The following is a 21213-nucleotide window of genomic DNA, read 5'->3' on the forward strand; positions in this document are numbered from 1 at the left end:
GATTTAACTTAGAGCGGGTTGCCCTTTGCCCTTAAACGACGTCTTTGTGAAACTTGGCATCAAATCTTTTTCGGCATCTTTAGCCTCTTTAAAAATATACTCGGTACTATAAACAAAGAAACTTCAAACTCTAATAATTTTTTGAAAGGCAAACTCACAAAACCCTAGATAAACTTTTTAATCCTCCTAGTCATTGTGAATCCCTATTTTTAGATCGGGGGCCTTCCAAATCCATGGGTAGTCTATTGATTAATTCTTTGGTCCGACATTAAACAATAATCGATATTTTTCGATTTTGGACTTACCCTATTTTTATCTATTTATTTCTTCTAACTAAAACACGTCCTCCGAATATAACTGGAAAGTCTATTTAATAAAATAGAATAATAATAATATAATTAATTATAATTAACGAATTACTTTTTACAGCTAAATCACATTACTTTTTCAAACTACCTATTTTAACCAAAGACTACTTTCTTTTCCAAAAATAACGTGGACATATTTATTCAAAAAAAATAAATTATTATATAATAACTATTATAGCTAAATACCATTTTCAACTAAGACGCACTAAACATTGAACGAGACTTGTTTTTTAGTTCACATTAATTTTACCGAATTACCTCTATTTTACTTAAAAGTTTTATTAGTCTTACTAATAAAATTATAATTAGAAAAAAATCAATTTTTTCTAGACTAAAAATGTCTTTTTTTATTTCTCCCAAGTAAAACACGTACTCTAAATATCAAAGAAAGTATATTTAACAAAATAGAGTAATAATATATAATTTTTACTCCTTTCGTCCCTTCCAATTATTTTTTTATATTTTTAAGAGAATGTTTGACACATATTTTAAGTTGGGTATAAATTACAGTTTTGTATTTTTTCACATATATTATTTTAGAAGAAAAATATAAACATTCAATTTTTTTTTTAAAAAAAAGAAAATTGTAAAAATAAGTTACATAACTATACTTTATTAGCAAGTTAGCTTGTAGACAATCTGTGAGAAATATAAAGAAATAACAAAACAAATTTCTTTTTATAATAAAAAACATTATCTTTCCAACTACATTTTTAGCCAAACCCTTCCTTTCTTTTCTATTAACATGGGCATATTTATTTAACAAAATAGAATAATGATATTATAATTATTATAATTAATTATCATTTTCACCAAAAATGCACTAAACATTGAAACTTTGGTACAATACTTACTTGTTGATTTTTCCCACTTATTCTTACTTAGAAGTTTAAAGAAATTTTGTTTTATTTATTATTGAGGTTTTGTAGGTTAATACAAAAGTCACTATCTTTCCCTATTTAATATATTATATAAAAGTCTAATATATACATAAAATTTAAATCTTTCTATATATAATAGCGGGCGGAATTGAACCAAAATCTACCCATTAGTTCTAACACTACAATACCACTATGACATTAAAATTTCCGCTTCCTATTGCAATTCACAAAATTACTCTTTTAGTCATATTTTTCCGTTCATATATATTAATTTAGTTAGCTATATATTTCTAAATAAATAAAGTTACAATTTAGATAATAATTTTGATCAATATCTAACATATAAAGATAACCATTATACGAAAAATATAAATAAATTAAGACATGACATGTATTTGGTAAATAATATAGTATATTTCCAAGTAATTGACTTGTTAAAATCTACGATATTATATATAAGAATCAATTAACAATGTCAAATAATCAAGTTCACACTAATACGAAAAATAAAAAAATAAAGTTTATAATGCGCATTTATTCAATAAAAATTATATTGTTAGAGATTTACATAATATAATTTTGAGAAAATAAACTGCTATATTTTAGTAATTTGACCAAATTGACAACAAAAAATCAAATAAGTCAACAATTATGGAATAATTGGGATAGTGTTAGATGTACACATAATGCATAAATTTATTCAATTTTAATTTCGACCAACATATTTAGGTTTATTTTGAACTTAACATAATAATCTATTCGATTTTAAAAGAAATATTAAAATTTGACCATTTTTCTAAAATAAATGAAAAAGTCATAGAAAAAACCTCACAATTACTACTATCAATCGAAATTACAAAATTTCAATTGGAGAAACACGATTGTTTTACTTCAAATATGGTTGAAGTTATTCAAATTTCAGTTTCTCATTCTCCCAAAATTCTGAATTTTTTAATATTATAAAATTTCAGAATGCTCACTATGCTCACAAAATTTTAAAACTTTGTACGCGGAATTCTGGTATTGGTAGAAAACGGCCAGTGTCCCGCACGAGCTATTACGTTAATTAAAAAAATAAAATTCTAAGATACTTAAAAAATATTTGAATTTAAATTTAAAAATTAAAAACAGAATATGTTATATAATAAAATATAATTTAAGCTTGCTTTTATGCTAGTTTATGTATTAAATAGAACTAGCTTAAAACTTGTGCGATACACGGTTGTTTTAAATAATTGTCATTTTATTATTTGTATTTTAATATTTTATTAATTATATATGTTAAAAAAGTAAGTATATCTGAATAAGTATAACTAGATATCTTTCATTATATTCTAATAACTATTTATAATAATTAGATTTTAAAATAAATAAGTTTATACAGTGACACAATAATTAGATGCTGAAAATATATATTCGACCCAATTAAATAGGTCATGCATTTCAATTGTGATATTTTAATTTACAATTACTTAGATTGTTGATAAGATTCAAATATTTTACTAATTTATATGATTACTATTATATCTAAATATATATTTGATTTAAAAATTTCAATGATTATAATTTTCGCGATAAAACGACAACGGATTATAATCGGAGATTGAAGTGATTTTTTATTAGTGATTTAGCGTGATATAAGCATGTTAGTGCTAATGTTGATATGGTATATATTCTCGGATACTTTCAGTTTGGGATCAGTTTCAAAACGTATAATGAGAGTGGAGACATATGCAATCTATCAACTAAGGCCGATATGGAAGTATAAGTGCATGTGACCATGTGTAATTATTTTCTCTAATCTTGTTGTTTATAAGAACGTGTGCGATACATAGATTATTTTTAATATATTTTTTGAATTTATTTATATTTGAAATTTTAAAATATGAAACTTGTCATTTAAGATATTTAATAATATTTTTTGATAATAATTAAACATACACATACACGTATATGTAAGTGATATCTTTGAAATAAGACATATCTTATAAAAAATAATATTATTGGCTGTGATATATAGTTTTATTGAAATTTATAGCTGTGCATAGATATGATAACAATGTTTTATTTAAAAGATAAATTTTAATATTGATTATAGTACAAATTACCCTTAATTTGATTTTTGTCTTCTTTTGACCCAGATCAATTGTACATATTATTTTGTTATAGTCTAAGAGAGACTATACCGACTAAATTCAACTAATTATTTTCAGTTTTAATTTAATTTGTTTAAGCTCAAATATATGGTATAATTATTTTAGCCCCTGTAAAATTATATTATTTATTTATTTAGAAAAATATAAATTATTTTATTTTAATTGGTCTAAATAATTTTTATTTTAATTTTTTTTCTTGGAATAATAGTATTAAACTTTTTTAGCCTTGTTGAATAGTATATAATGTTTTATTTTCTGCTGACACTACTCCACAAAGTGACGAATTTTAATAGTGCAGATGGAAAAAAATAGTATGAAAATGATTGAAATAGAACCTATAGTTACATAAGCCCATTATTTCAACCAAATCCAAGTATATATATTTAGTTTGTTTGAAAATCTTTTTAATGCAGGTTCAATATTATTTTATTTTAGTCAGGATGAGTAGTATATTATCTTAGTTCAGTTTGAATATTAATTTATTTAACCCATGTAACAAATCAAATTAATTCTGTTTAGTTTTTTTATTTGTTTTTTTAGTCCGGATGAACGGTATAATTTTTTAAAACTGAATGAATAGTGTGTATTATTTTCTTTTATCCCAGGCCATTGTACTTGCCAACGAATCATCTTTTGATTTGAATAATATTTTAGTCGGTTCAATAGTATTATTTTTTTGGGCTCGAGTGAATATTATGTATTATTTTGTTTTGTCTCGAATTCATTATACATATTTATTTGTAATTATATCTATGTTATTATTTTGTTTCTAATTAAATTAAATGATAAGATTTTTATTTTTTCTTAAAATAATTATACTTGAAATATATGTCTATATTTTATGTTATTTTTAATTAAGTTATTATTTTGACACATGTCGCGTATCTTTTGATGGATTCAAAAGAGAATGAAATTGTTTATTTTAACTAAAAAACTTTAGTTTGCGATAGGAGTTTGTTAGGAGGAACGGTTCAAGGGTGCTAATTAGATTCGACTGGGTATAAGCCGTAAGGATATGTACTGTTTTGTCGGAAGGTTTCTTGTTAAGGATCATGAGTCCCGCGTTGGTTTTTGAATTAATATTAAATAATTAAATAAGAATAATTAATTAGTTTAATAAAAATAATAAAGTAAGGATAATTAAGTAATTTCAGCAAGTACCGACCGACCGACCAACTATCAAACTTTTAATATTTTATCTTCATATAATAGTATAGATAGTATAAAAGATAGATAAATAATCAGCATATATTAAAAATAATTGTCCATAATATTTTTAGAGAAAGATTTGTTTTATTTTGAGAAAATAAAAAGACAACGTGTTTTACTTAAAAAATGTATAGATTAAAAAGAATTGTCTAAAATATTTGTAGAGAAATGGTTGTTTTTTTTTTGAAACTGAACTGATTTCATTCACACCGAAATATCATAAGAAAGGGCCTCCAACAAACACGCAGGAGGAGACGTGCATACATTATAGGAATTTACTAAACAAGGAATTCTAGCTATCTCATGTGCTACCTTGTTAGCATTTTTCCTGACAAAAACAATTGAAACTTTATACAACTCTTGGAGAAGCTGCTTACAATTCTAGATTATGTCTCCAATCTCCAAGTAGTTCAGATTCTTACTGTGAATGGCATTGATAGCGAGCTGTGAATCAGATTCTAAAATCACCTTATCCTCTTGCCGTTGTAATTCTTTGATCCACGATAACGCTTCCCGAACACCAATAGTTTCCGCTTCAACTACTGATACTTCACCCCCGAACTTCTGATTTTTAGCGGCCATAAAATCGCCTGCACTATTTCTCAGTATCATACCAATGGAGAACTCATTTGTTCCTGGAAAAACCGACGCATCCACATTTACTTTAAAGACTCCAGCCTCAGGTGCTTGCCATTTTGAAACTAATTTCTGCATGCTTCTTGTATTCCCTGTACTCTCTTGCTGTTTTCTTGCATGAGTCCATTCTTTCTGCAACTGAAAACTACTGTCCATAGCAAATTCTGGAGTGACTGTCTTTCCGTCCCAAACTTTTTTATTTCTCCAATACCAAATACCCCATAAAGTGATGCATATTTTAATCTTCTCCTCAGTTGTTGCAGAGCTTAGTTTCTGGATTAACCATTCTGACGCTACCTCCACCTGGCTCCAATCATACGTCAGACCAACATAGTTCCAACACCCAACCGCAAATCTACAATCATAGAATAAATGTGCCATATGCTCAATGTCAACAGTGCACATAGGGCATATAATAGGGACTCGAATACCTTTCAGACTCAGCCTCCTTCGAACTGGTATTGCATTCCTACAAAAACGCCATACAAACACTTTGATTTTGTGTGGCAGTCTCAGTCGCCATATATTTTTCCACCCCGTACCCTGCATAGCTACATCAGTACCAAAATGAGAGTCATACCAGAAATGATATGCATTTTTAGCAGTATATTTTCCATCGCTTGAATTCACCCATACCATCCTGTCATTTACTTCTCGCTGTGGAATCGGTATTGACATAATTGCATTGGCATCTTCCTGTAGAAAATTTCGTCGAATCATCTCCGTATTCCATTTCTTCTCATCTGGTAAGAAATAACTTGATACTTTTTCAGTTCTTCCTTCGTAAAACTGAGATTGTTCAACCTGAAAATTCATCTTATTCCTCAACCATGGGTCGCGCGTAGCCACAATTTCATTTCCATTTCCTAACACCCATCTGAAGCCCTTAGCTAGCTCTTCCTTTGCACTCCATATTCCTTCCCAAATAAAGCTAGATCCTCGACTTTTTTCTGCTTTCAAGATATACTTATGAGGGAAATATCTACCTTTGAAAACCCTTGTGACCAGTGAATGCGGATTCTGCATAAAATTCCATACATGCTTACCCAGTAGGGCTATGTTAAACCCATGCAGATCTCGAAATCCCAGCCCTCCCTTACTTTTTGTACAGCTCATGTTATTCCATGATAACCAATTCAAGCCTTTTTGGTTCTCACTCCTTCCTGATCGCCACCAGTAATTGTTGTACATCTGCTCAATTTCACGACACAGTGATACAGGTAACAAGAAACAGGACATAGTATATGATGGGATCGCTTGTGCCACATTCCTTATTAACACTGTTTTACCTCCTTGAGACATCTATTTTGTCCGCCATGCTTGAATCTTTTTACTCGTCTTCTCTTTTAGATAATTAAACACCCTTTTCTTCGATCGACCTACTAAAGATGGCAGTCCAAGATACCTTGTATTGGTGATCTCGTTGTGCACCTCCAGAATCTGAGATATTTCCCTTTGCTTATTCTCCTTGACATTAGCACTGAAATACACTCCAGACTTTTGAAAATTAACCGATTGCCCAGAGAGTTTTTCATAATTAACAAGCAACTTTTTAACGTTCTTTGCTTCCTCATTTGTAGCCCGAAAAAATAGGAAACTATCATCAGCAAATAACAAATGGGAAATCGTTGGTGCTACAGGGCTAATTTGACACCCATGAATCTTCTCCTGATTCAATGCATCATCAATTGCATTCGATAGACCCTCCACACATAGCAAAAATAGATACGGAGATAAAGGATCTCCCTGTCGCAATCCTTTCTTTGGAACAACTGGCCCAATAAGCAAACCATTTAGGCTAAAGTTGTACGTGACAGTTTTGACATACAACATCATCCATTCGATCCACTGTTCACAGAACCCCATAGCTTGCATCCGCCTTCTTAAAAAAGCCCAACTTACTCTATCATAAGCCTTGCTTATGTCCAATTTCAACACAACTTCCCCTATTCTGCCATGCTTATTCCGAGACATATGGTGAATCATTTCAAAAGCTATGAGCACATTATCCGTTATACCTCTATTCTTGACAAAAGCAGATTGATTTTCTGAAATTAGAGATGGCAGCACCTCCTTTAATCTATTCGCCAGCACTTTTGCCATGATTCTGTACAGGACATTGCATAATGCAATTGGTCGTAAATCCTTCATACTCGATGCATTCTCTTTTTTTGGGATTAAGACCACATTCGTACTATTTAACTCTCCTGGAAAGCTCTTCTCCTTAAGCCACTGCACACACTGTTTACTTATAAAAAAGGTACTCCCTCCGTCCCTCCCAATTGTTATCATTTCTGGGAGAGTGTTCAACACACATTTTAAGATGGATAAAAAGTATATTTCTATAACTTTTTCTAAATATTTTCTTTTTCTGAATAAAAATAGAATGTTTAAACTTTTATTGAGAAAAATAAATTTTTTAAAAAAAGTTATAGAAATATACTTTTTCTTCATCTTAAAATGTGTGCCGGGCACCCTCCTAGAAATGATAACAATTGGGAGGGACGGAGGGAGTAATTGGTTAGATATTAAATAAGGGCAATTAAGTAAAATATATTTTTTTTAAGAAAGGGCAATTATGTAATTGAAGAAAGGACCGTAATATTTAGTATTTAAAATAATAATATAGATTGATTAATTATTCGACCGTAATGTTTATTTTATTTATAATTGAATTGTAAGATAATGCTTACTTTAAGTATATTTGTCTTTACATTAATAGTAAAAATTATATATAAAAAAATATTTTTTACGATGGACTCGTACAAAATATATCCGTGACAGCTAATGGTTAGGGGTGTAGATGGTTTTGATTTTTTGCATTTATTTAAGAACATAGGTTTTTTGTATTATCTTAAATGATGAGATGAGATTGTTGGAGCTTAATAAAGTCTTTAAGTAAAACAATAATTAAATAAAATAAACAATTATGTAGCTGAAAAAGGTAATTTATTAGTTATTAGTGGTTATAATGTTATTATTCTATTTTATTAAATAAACTTGTGTGTGATATTTAGAGAAGTTGTTTTAATTGAGATAAAGTAAAAAGGTAATGTGTTATAGTTGAAAACGATTTTTATTTCTTATCATATTATATTTCGATTACTAAGTCTAATAAAACTTTTAAGTAAAATAAGGGTAATTCAGTAAATTCAGCGTGTATCAAAAAAATATATCCACGACAGCTAATGGTTAGAGGTGCAGATGGTTTTGACTTTTGTATTTATGAACAGAGGGTTTTTGTATTATCTTAAACGATGAGATGAGATTGTTGGAACTTAATTAAGTCTTTAAGTAAAACAATGATTAAATAAAATAAACAATTAAGTAGCTGGAAAAGGTAATTTATTAGTTATTAGTGGTTATAGTATTATTATTGTATTTTATTAAATAAACTTGTCTGTGATATTTAAAGAAGTTGTTTTAATTGACAGAAAATAAAAAAGGTAACGTGTTATAGTTCAAAACGATTTTTATTTCTTATCTTATTATAATTCGATTACTAAGTCTAATAAAACTTTTAAGTAAAATAAGGGTAATTCAGTAAATTCAGCGTGTATCAAAAAAATATATCCACGACAGCTAATGGTTAGAGGTGCAGATGGTTTTGACTTTTGTATTTATGAATAGAGGGTTTTTGTATTATCTTAAACGATGAGATGAGATTGTTGGAACTTAATTAAGTCTTTAAGTAAAACAATGATTAAATAAAATAAACAATTAAGTAGCTGGAAAAGGTAATTTATTAGTTATTAGTGGTTATAGTATTATTATTGTATTTTATTAAATAAACTTGTCTGTGATATTTAAAGAAGTTGTTTTAATTGAGAGAAAATAAAAAAGGTAACGTGTTATAGTTCAAAACGATTTTTATTTCTTATCTTATTATAATTCGATTACTAAGTCTAATAAAACTTTTAAGTAAAATAAGGGTAATTCAGTAAATTCAGCGTGTACGAATAAACAAGTAGTGTACCAAAATTTTTAATGTTTCTTCTGTAAATAAGGGTAATTCAGGCGTGTACCAAAAAATCAGGTATTGTACCAAAACTTTTAATATTTCGCCTTTAGATATAATGTATTAAAATGGGGAATTTATATGATACTACTGCCCAACCTAAATTAGACACGTGAATCAGACTCTCTGGCCCATACCTAATTTATCGTAAATTAACCAGAAGCCCAAAGGCAAACTCATAAAACCCTCGACAAATTTACAAACCAATTTTAGAGCAGGCGGCGGCTTTACAAATCCATGGATGAAATCTATCCAAACCCTCTCATTTCTCCACCGAGAAAGCACAGGAAGATGACGTTAAACAATAATCAATACGTTTCGATTTTTGACTTACCTGAAGAACTCTCAGGAGAAATTCTCATAAAACTACTGGTAAAATCTATCTTCCATTGAATGTTTGAATCAAAATTTTGCTATATTTACATGCCTACTATCTCTGCTGGTATGCATCATTGCATGATATATTGTGTGTCTATCATTTTTTTAGAAGATCGTCACGAGCCTGCAATATATAGCTATCGCTTGTTGAAAAATACACTACTCTACCTGATTCACCTCTTGCTATATAAAATTTGCTATATTTTTTATGTTTATAGTCTGAATACTAAATACCTGGAAGAAAAGAAGTCATGATAAAGTTTTTATTGATTGCATTGACGGTCATGATGGTGCTTTCTTTAATGGTGCTGGGATAGGGTTTAATTCGATTCACCATTAAATTGTAATATGCTTTGATACCAAGATTGATATATATATAGTAGTGTGACTGTGAAGTCTTGAAGCATATAATCAATCAAGTCGTAGTGACTGAAAAAATTTCACTAGTTTCTGTGTGCTTGATAGTGTTGAAAGGCTATTTCACTAGTTTGTGTGTGCTTGATAGTATTAAAAGGCTATCCCTTCACCAAGTTATCGCCAACAATCAGCTCTTCTCCCTTGGTGGATAAGTGTCAGTTCCTTTCTAGTATTGCCCAAAAACTTTCTTTATTCACATTTGAGAAAGACTCTTCGGCGGCAAGGTTTTACATATAGGGCCATCTGCTTTCTATATCTTGCTTGTTCTTTTCTTCAATGAAGAGAAGACCTTTCTTTGTATGGTACCTGTGACCGAGCTATTCCTACTCTTTCTTATTATGTATACGGATATTATTTTCGAACTCTATTATGAATAGGATTGAACTGGGATTTCATGATTCATATCAATTTTTGATTTATCCTTCGTGCTAAAACTTGGATCAAGCACAATTGTGTTTTACTAATTTGGATTAGCACAATTGATCGAGAAAAATTAACTATGGCATAAAATTTTAACTATGTTTTGTTTGAATTTCCTTCTCAAAAAGCTCGTATCCAATATTTTTGAGGTCTTCAACTTGATTAACCTTTTCTTTATGAATTTGTTACAGCAAAGAAACAATGAAGAAATTGCTCCAGAAAAGATCGAGTTGCCCTTGAAAAAGCTTGCTTTTGGAGGTAATTCTTGTTTCACATTTTAAAAAGTTAAAGTTTCAATGTTTTTATTATCTTTTCAAGTCTAGTTAGTTTTAGGTTTAGTGGTTTTAGTCATAAATCATTTAATACATGTTCTCTTGTTTAGTGAAGATGTTTGGATTAATTAAAAAAAATCCCCGGAAGTCCAAGGTAGTGGTTTTGATTTTAATTAGAGCGGGTTGCGCTTTGCACTTTAACGACGTCTTTGTGAAACTTGGCGTCAAATCTTTTCCGGCATCTTTAGCCTCTTTAAAAATATATTGGTTACCATTAATAATTGAACTAGAACGATGTGAAGATAGATTGTGATCATCAATAGTTGTTTGAATTTAGTTGATATATTTATTGATGCGGTTAGTTTTCCTATTCTTTCTATTATTAAATTTTGTTAACACTTAAACACTAAAATGTTGTACAATATTTTGACGTGGGGTGGTGAATATATTCTTACTTTGCAGAACAAGTGGATGGAGTCTTTTCCCAATATTATTTCAAGGGCAACAACAGTTGAAGTTATATCAGCTGGATTGGGAATGGCTTGTTACAAATGGTAACATATATTCATTTCATGGTAGAAACATCTTTAAAAAAAGTTATGAATAGAACTATAATACATATTCATATTCATCTAATAAAACATGCAGGACAATAAAAAAGTACGAAGGGAGTATAATATATGGTTTTTGATCCATAAGTACTCGTAGGGAAAAGATATGAATGACATTTGACCATTTGATTAAATTTCATTCTGCAATTTGTATCATGTCTTCAATGAGCATGATTGCTGAATGTTGGAAAATTAATAAGGTCAGCAATACTTAAGCCTAAGCTCTCAAACCATATTGTTATAATCCGTTTGTAAGAATTATTCCTGATATATGCACCTGAAAAATGATTAAATGTGATCAAAATTGAACCCAACTGTTTTAAATGAATTTGTTGTTTGATATTTTATGTGACATTTTTGTTTCAGTTCTAAATTCAGAAAAACTGATAATTTCCACTTAATTCCAGAAATTAAGGTAAAAAATGAACAGAAGAATATGATCACGATTAAAAATAATTAAACTCGGTCGAATTTAGAGTTACCCTAGTCAACCTTTTATTTTCTGCCTAGTCAAACTCAAACAGAGTGAGATAGTGTTGTATTTAACCGCGATCATATTAAAGCGGTTGTATTTAGTACGACCTTCAAAATAAATCGGTTGTTTTCGGTTGTAGAGGAAAAAAGCAGGAAAAAGCTTGCCAAAAAATTCATTTTTAGCAATAAACACGACCAATTTCTTTCATAAACAACTTTAAGAAAAAGCGGCAAAATTCCTGGGTTTTTTGAATTTTTTGTTAAAAATCCGGAAAAAATGCTGTAATTTTTTCAGCTGATTTAAAACTGAATGCAATAACATTTGGTCGTATTTTTTAAATACAACTGCTGGCCATTGTAATTAACGGGTAATTTTTAAAAGGTTAAATATTAAAGAACGTTTTGGGAAAGACTAGGGGTGTAATTCGAGTCAAGTCGAGTGTATGCATATCAAATTCGAGTTCGAATTTTTTTTATCGTGTCGAGCCCAAAAATAATCGAGCCTGAAATTCTGACCATATCTTATTTTCAGAAAACAATCACTACAATCCGATAACTACTGTGCTAAGTTTTTTTTCGATATTTTCATGAATCATGACACGAATCAAAGATCCAAAATTACCGTCGAGACACCACACATATACTATAACACATAATACTTTGAAAAATATCATCAATTAGCCCATGTTTTGATAATCAGATATAAACGCATAACATATAATCTTGAAAATACTAATCGATCGAAAACTAATTACCTCAAATTCTAACCAGATTTGATTTTACCCTTTTTGACCCTTTAAACGATGATTTCTTAGAAAAACGATTTACGAAAGTTGTAAAGAACGAAAAAATCTTTCCAAAAAGTCCAGAATCAATAAATTCTGGCTTACGAATTTTACAAGACTGCTGATTTTTATGTAAAAGAGCCCTACAGATTTTTAATAAAAAAATGAGGAACTCGACGACTATGGTGTATTTATAACGATACAAAACCCAATATCTTAACGATACAAAACCCTATATCTTAACCTACAAGTTATACAAATTAGAATTGATCCAAATTTTACGCCCATTGGTCTAATTTAAATTTTAAATTCTAATCATTATCCAATTATAATATTTTTTTTTCAATTATCCTATTATTATTATAATTCTAAAAATTACGGAATATTACAAGTATGATAGGATAATGAAAGGTTTTAATAATGTGATTGGTCTAGAATACTCTTTGATTGGACTAAAATAATGTAAAATTATGTGATCGGTTAACTACGTATTATTATACAAATAATTACTAACTACACTAATAACTAAACTATACATATATTGTATAAAAACTCTCTACTTGTATAAAAACTATCTGGAATAATATAGGTAGACTAAGAAAATATAACTTTTCAGAAAAAAATCAACATAACTTACATTTAAGATTTGAATTTCATGTCAATTATCGATATAATGAATATATAAAATAAAGGCTCGCAAGGGTCGACTCAGTTGGTTAAAGAGGGGATAACTATACGCTTGATCATAGGTTCTTATAATCTCACGGTTGAAAAATTTATGATTATGGCTACTGATATAGAACTTATCGCTTAAACGCGGTTTACCTGGTTCACGTGGTTTGAAAGTTATTGCGTGAACGCGTAGGGTAAACCCAGTGCGCACCCGAAAGGTAGCGACTGCGCTTACCTATGTTAAAAAAATATGTACTAGACAATAATTGAAATTTTGGTACGATACTTTTTTTTGGTATACGTTAATTTTATTGAATTATCCATGCTTTACTTAAATATTTTATTACCTTACTAATAAAATTATAATAGAAAAGGAAATCAATTTGTTTTCAGCTAAAACATGTCTTTTTTATTTCTCCCAACAAAAACACCTACTCCAAATATCACGTAAAGTCTGATTGTATAATTTATACTGCTTATATCCCTTTCAATTGTTTACAGAGAGAATGTTTGACACGCATTTTAAGTTGGATATAAAGTATAGTTTTGTATTTTTACATTTATTTTTTAGAAGAAAAATAAAATATTCAATTTTTATTCAAAATATAAATTATAAAAATAAGTTACATAAATATATTATATTAGCAAGTTAAAATGCTTTTTAGACAATCTCTAAGAAATGTAAAGGTATAACAAACAAATTACTTTTTACAATTAAAACACATTACCTTTTCAACTTTTTTTTAACCAAACCCTTCCTTTTTATTCTATTAACATGGGCATATTTATTTAAAAAAATAAAATAATGATATTATAATTATTATAATTAAATTAATTACCATTTTCAACTAAAATACACTAAACATTGAAACTTTGGTACAATACTTACATGTTGATTCTGCCTACTTACTCTTACTTAAAAGTTTAAAGAAATTTTAATTTTTTTTATTATTGAGATTTTTATAGGTTAATACACAAGTCACTGTCTTTCACTATTTATTATATTAAATAAAATTTAAGTTATAAATAAAATTCTAAAATATTTAAAAAATATTTGAATTTAAATTTAAAAATTAAAAACAGAATATATTATATAATAAAAATATAATTTAAGCCGGCTTTTATGCTAGTTTATGTATTAAATAGAAAGAATATCTTAAAGTGGGGAATTTCTCTGAGACCAACGGGGGTGCATTGAACTAGGATTTTAAAAGATTTTTTTATTCAAATCTAGGTGTATTCAAATGGGATTAAAAAATATATCAGAATTCTATGATATTCAACTTGGATATACTATACAATCTGATGGTATTTAATTAAGATTTTAAATTATGCTAAAAAAACTGACAGTATTCAACTGAGATTATATAAAATTCATTAAAATGTAGTAGTATTCACATGCTAAAATCTAGTGGTATTCACATGCTGAAGAATTTTTTTGAACTTCATAAAATGATGGATTTTGTGGGATTGTTCAATGTATTTTATGGTTTTTGAAATCCCACCATAATTGATGAGATTTCGAAGGATTGTCTTTAAATCCTAAAGACTCTTCATCAACTCTACGACATTTAATCTCAAATTCGTGTAAAATCAAAATCAGATATAATCCATTAAGATCCATAAATTATATATAATAATGCATTAAAATCCTAATTCAATATACTCCCTAAATTATTTATGTAGTAAATAGAATATAATGTATTAAAATGAGGAATTTCTACTAACTCCTGTCCAATCTAGGGATGACAAAATAATCCGATCCGACGGATACCCAATCCGAAACCCGAAATTTTGGATTTACCGAACCCGATTTTTTGGATTTGGATATGGATTTAATTTTTAAACCCGAACATTTTTGGATTTGAATTTTGATATTAGGTATACCGATCCGAACCCGATCCGAAATCCGAAAATCTATCTGAACCCGATCCGAACCCGAAATCCGAAAAAACCCCGAATTATTATATATATATATATTTATGTATACTATATTAAAATTTTATATATTACACATTATAATATATATATATATACATTATACATATTATTATATAATTTTAGAACATATATTTTTATATTTATGTTAAAAATTAACTAATTATAAAGTTTAATAAAAGATAATTATTCAATCATTTAATCGGGTAATAAGGTTTATAAGGTTAACAAAATATCTTTTAGTAATAAATTTAAAAAATTGGGTATTAATTGAGTTGATTTTTTAAATATTAGCTATACATATAATAACACAACTAATGATGTGGTGTAGTGGTTGAAGTTGACATGTTAAAATTCTTTCTCTACAAGTCGCGTGTTCGATCCTAAGCACTTGTAATATCAATAATTATACAAATTTTCAGATTTCGGATTCGGGTTGGGATATGAATATCCAGTTCAAAAAAATTTCGGGTTTCGGATACGCGAATCCGAACCGAAATTCAATGGATCGGATTCGGATATTAATTTTTGAGTACTTTTCGAGTTCGGGTCGGGTACGAATATAAATAAAATTTTTGTGTTTGGATATTGATTCTGCAATACCCTACCCCATTGCCATCCCTAGTCCAACCTAAATTAGACACCTAAATCAGACGCTCTGGCCAGTACCTAATTTAAATTGTAAATTAACCAGAAGCCCAAAGGCAAACTCACAAAACCCTCGACAAATTTACAAACCAATTTTTAGAGCAGGCGGCGGCTTTACAAATCCATGAATGAAATCTATCCAAACCCTCTCATTTCTCCACCGAGAAAGCACAGGAAGATGACGTTAAACAGTAATCAATACGTTTCGATTTTTGACTTACCTGAAGAACTCTCAGGAGAAATTCTCATAAAACTACTGGTAAAATCTATCTTCCATTGAATGTTTGTATCAAAATTATGCTATATTTACATGCCTACTATCTCTGCTGGTATGAATCATTGCATGATATATTGTGTGTCTATCATTTTTTTAGAAGATCGTCACGAGCCTGCAATATATAGTTATCGCTTGTTGAAAAATACTATATAAAATTTGCTATATTTTGATGTTTATAGTCTGAATACTAAATACCTGGAAGAAAATAAGTCATGATAAAGTTTTTATTGATTGCATTGACGGTCATGATGGTGCTTTCTTTAATGGTGCTGGGACAGGGTTTAATTCGATTCAGCATTAAATTGTAATATGCTTTGATACCAAGATTGATATATATATAGTAGTGTGACCGTGGTTGAAGTCTTGAAGCATATAATCAATCAAGTGTAGTTACTGTAAAAAATTTCACTAGTTTGTGTGTGCTTGATAGTGTTGAAATGCTATTTCACTAGTTTGTGTGTGCTTGATAGTATTAAAAGGCTATCCCTTCACCAAGTCATCGCCAACAATCAGCTCTTCTGCCTTGGTGGAGAAGGGCCAGTTCCTTTCTAGTATTGCCCAAAAACTTACTTTATTCTCATTTGAGAAAGACTCTTCGGCGGCAAGGTTTTACATATAGGGCCATCTGCTTTCTATATCTCGCGTCTTGTTCTTTTCTTCAATGAAGAGAAGTCCTTTCTTTGTATGGTACTTGTGACCGAGCAATTCATACTTTTTCTTTGCTAAAGAAAGAAAGCTAAAAAATATTTGTGATAAGATTTAATATCTAAGATTTTATGTGCATATTTCTTGTTCGATCATTATCTATCTCTCTATCATTCATACATACATATATAAAGTTTGACGAGCAATTTATTATAAGCAATTTGTAATTTAACGGATGATATGCTAACTTTAATCAATGGGTAGATGATGTTTTTGGTAATATAGTGACAAAAAATCCTAATAAGAACTACTTACACTTGGTATGTATAAGGATATTATTTTTGAACTCTATTATGAATAGGATTGAACTGGGATTTTATGATTCATATCAATTTTTGATTTACCTTTCATGCTAAAACTTGGAGCAAGCACAATTGTTTTTTACTAATTTGGATTAGCACAATTGATCGAGAAAAATTAACTATGACATAAAATTTTAACTATGTTTTGTTTGAATTTCCTTCTCAAAAAGCTCGTATCCAATATTTTTGAGGTCTTCAACTTGGTTAACCTTTTCTTTATGAATTTGTTACAGCAAAGAAACAATGAAGAAATTGCTCCAGAAAAGATCGAGTTGCCCTTGAAAAAGCTTGCTTTTTGAGGTAATTCTTGTTTCACATTTTAAAAAGTTAAAGTTTCAATGTTTTTATTATCTTTTCAAGTCTAGTTAGTTTTAGGTTTAGTGGTTTTAGTCATAAATCATTTAATACATGTTCTCTTGTTTAGTGAAGATGTTTGGATAAATTAAAAAAAATCCCCGGAAGTCCAAGGTAGTGGTTTTGATTTTAATTAGAGCGGGTTGCGCTTTGCACTTTAACGACATCTTTGTGAAACTTGGCGTCAAATCTTTTCCGGCATCTTTAGCCTCTTTAAAAATATATTGGTTACCATAAATAAAGAAACTTCAAACTCTAATAATTGAACTAGAACGATGTGAATATAGTTAGATTGTGATCATCAATAGTTGTTTGAATTTAGTTGATATATTTATGGATGCGGTTAGTTTTCCTATTCTTTCTATTATTAAATTTGGTTAACACTTAAACACTAAAATGTTGTACAATATTTTGACGTGGGGTGGTGAATATATTCTTACTTTGCAGAACAAGTGGATGGAGTCTTTTCCCAATATTATTTCAAGGGCAACAACAGTTGAAGTTATATCAGCTGGATTGGGAATGGCTTGTTACAAATGGTAACATATATTCATTTCATGGTAGAAACATCTTGAAAATGAATTTATTATTGTTGCAGATGTATGAAGAGTTGAAGGTGTTGTCCCTTTTAGTGCCAGCCCATGAATTCTATTTTCTTCATTTTTCTCAGCAAATTGCACAAATGCATGGGCTATAGTTGACGTTTCCTATGACCTTCCCCAAGGACCTTTTTATAATTCTCAGAGTCCAGTTCGTCATCTACCTTCTGGGTGCTTAATTCAGGACATGCTCAATGGCCACTCGAAGGTCTTGCTAAGTCTTTATATCACAACCATTTGTTTTTTTTGTGTTTTCTGACCCGGTCGTCTTTCATGATTATAGATTACTTGGATGGAACACACGGAAATAGAAGATATAAGACCGATTCATAATCTTTATATGAAACATGTTGGTCGTGGTTTAGCATTTGGCGCCACAAGCAAGCTTGCTACACTTCAAAGAACATGTGAAAGGCTTACCTGTTTGATGAATTCCAGTAATATGTCTGATCTGGGAGGAGGTAAGGCATCTACATGCTCCTTATTTTAGTTTTTCCTTATCTATTACTACTATTTAGTGGTGCTCATTGTGCCAAATGTATGTGGATAATAATTTTGCACCTGATATCCAGTAATTACATGCCCTCATGGCAAAAGAGGTTTGATGAAGCTTTCCCAAAGAATGGTTAAGACTTTCTGTTCTAGCATCAACATAGTTAATGGTCAGCAAATGATGATATCCCAGATGAACTATGCGGAAGTATGAGCAACTCTTCGAAAGTGCACTGATCCTGGCCATCCCAACAACATGGTTCTCAGTGCAGAAACTACTATTTCGGTCCCATTTGCTTCTATAGAGGTTTTCAATTTCTTCATGCAAAATAAACTGATTTCTGGTAAGATATCTGATACAAAGTTTCTTTCTAATCATATTCCTGTTCTAGTTGATTCATATGTGGGGATATTAGTTTTGCTGTCATGTATATACTATGGAAATAACTTTTATGTTTTAAAAATTATGTAATTTATAAAATAACGTTTCGAGAAAATATTGTATTCACTAATAATAAAACGTAAGAACGTATCTCCTTAAGATAAATTCAATACAAGGCATATATCTTAAGTACCGAACTAAGGTTTTTATTTTACCAATAAATGATACACAATATTCTAAAATTAATAACTACAGAAAATAAATTACTTTTCCTTTAAATCTAAAAATTATAAATACTTGTGGGATAGGTCTGAATTTAGTATATTTTCTACATACAAGGATTGAATATTTTTAATATACAACATCAAGTAGCAAGCTACAATCCTAGTATATATATAGTAGTGTGATTGTGGTTGAAGTCTGTGGTTGAAGTATTGAAGTATAGAATCAATCAAGCGTCATAAGTGCAAACAAGTCCTCGCCAACACTCTTCTCCCTTATCGAAAAAACTCGTATCCAATATTTTTGAGGACTTCAACTTGATTAACCATTTATTTATGAATTTATTACAGCAAACAAACAATGAAGAAATTGCTCCAGAAAAGATCGAGTTGCCCTTGAAAAAGCTTGCTTTTGGAGGTAATTCTTCTTTTACATTTAAAAAGGTTAAATGTCCAATGTGTTCTTTATATTTTTAAGTCTAGTTAGTTTTTTGTTTAACGGTTTCCGTCATAAATTATATTATACATGTTTTCTTGTTTAGTGAAGATAATTGGATAATTTTTTTTTAAAAAAAAGATGCTCAGAAGTTCAGGGTAGTGGCTTTGATTTTACTTGGAGCGGGTTACGATTTTCCGTCTTTGTGAAACTTGGCTTCAAATCTTTTTCAGCATCTTTTGTCTCTTTAAAAATATACTAGTTACCATAAACAAAGAAACTTTAAACTCTAATAATTTTTCCAAAGGCAAATTTACAGAGCGCTCGATAAACTTTTTAATCCTCGTAGCTGTTGTTAATCCCAATTTTTAGAGCAAGCGGCCTTCCAAATCCATGGTAGTCTATTGATTAATTCTCCGGTCCGAAATTAAACAATACTTGGTATTTTTTGATTTTGGACTTACGTGAAAAACTCTTCAAAGAAATTCTAAACACTTTTAGTAAATTCTAACTTCCATTGCATGTTTAAGGAAAAATCATGGTATTTTAAAACTTTTCACCCTTACAATAAAAACCGAGTCGTTTAATGCTCAAATTAATTTCTCATTCAGTAGTAGATTTTTATGATTTTATAAAGAAAAGTATTCTTTTATAGATATATTGTGGGGTCTTAATAAATTTATAAAAAGGAATTGTCAAAAATTCATTCAGACAATTATATTTGCTAGTCTAAACACCATATGTATTACATTACTACTACGACAACATATTTTACTTGCTCTTGATTTGTTTCAAGGATACATATTCATGGATGATACATATTCATGGATGATACCAGAGAAAGAGAAATGGGTGGTAGCTCGGGTGGAGATGGCTCTGAAAGTCCCTGGAGAAGGTGTCATGCCAACAACACACAACTCAACTAATTGAAAGTCTTGAAGGCACTACACCATAAATGGTCTTCAGCAACATCATGCTTAAAAATGTACCCATAAGGCGTTGATCAACTTTGAGGGTGTAGAAAATATTCATGTGGCCTTTAATGTTATACCAACACATTTTAGAAAATTATGTCAACATCTCTAATATGTTGCCTTACAATGCTATAGCAGCATTTTTTACACCAGCTGTGGTGTTGCTTTAACTCTGTGGCAACAATATGTAGTAAATAGCAACAAAGGTGGGGTGTTGTCTTAAATCTTATTGTAACATCTTTTCCCTCTATAGTAACACCATTTGATTAACATTTTTTATTTTTACCAACACCGAATCATGTAACAGCAACACGGACTAGTTCTCACGGTTAAAGTTTTAGCAACATTTTTACGAGCTAAGGCAATATTTTTTGTGGTAATTTTATAATAGTTTATTTCTTAATAAAAATCAAAATATTAATTAATATTCATCTCAACAATACATAAACCAAATGCAAATCAACTTACAACATAAATATTTCGATACAGAACTTCCAACTTGAAAGTTCCAAGTCAAACATAGATAATAATTCCAACCTAAATTTAAAGTCGTGCTAAAATTCTTTAACTACTATAAGTTATAAACCT

The 21213-nt window shown here is 29.5% G+C and overlaps 2 long non-coding RNA genes across 2 annotated transcripts; both read left to right on the forward strand.

The window, feature by feature from the left end:
- The first annotated feature begins 9495 nt into the window (after positions 1-9495).
- LOC141671292 (uncharacterized) lies at positions 9496-11440 on the forward strand. Its single transcript, XR_012555031.1, has 3 exons — positions 9496-9640; positions 10675-10741; positions 11218-11440. It is a non-coding gene; the product is annotated as an uncharacterized LOC141671292 (long non-coding RNA).
- Positions 11441-15860: 4420 nt separating this feature from the next.
- Positions 15861-20875, forward strand: LOC141670368 (uncharacterized). The gene is made up of 7 exons (XR_012554517.1): positions 15861-16142; positions 17401-17467; positions 17969-18060; positions 18192-18328; positions 18404-18956; positions 19567-19633; positions 20448-20875. It is a non-coding gene; the product is annotated as an uncharacterized LOC141670368 (long non-coding RNA).
- Positions 20876-21213: the final 338 nt, after the last annotated feature.

Source organism: Apium graveolens, chromosome 7 (assembly GCF_009905375.1).
Source record: "Apium graveolens cultivar Ventura chromosome 7, ASM990537v1, whole genome shotgun sequence".
Classification (NCBI taxonomy): domain Eukaryota; kingdom Viridiplantae; phylum Streptophyta; class Magnoliopsida; order Apiales; family Apiaceae; genus Apium; species Apium graveolens.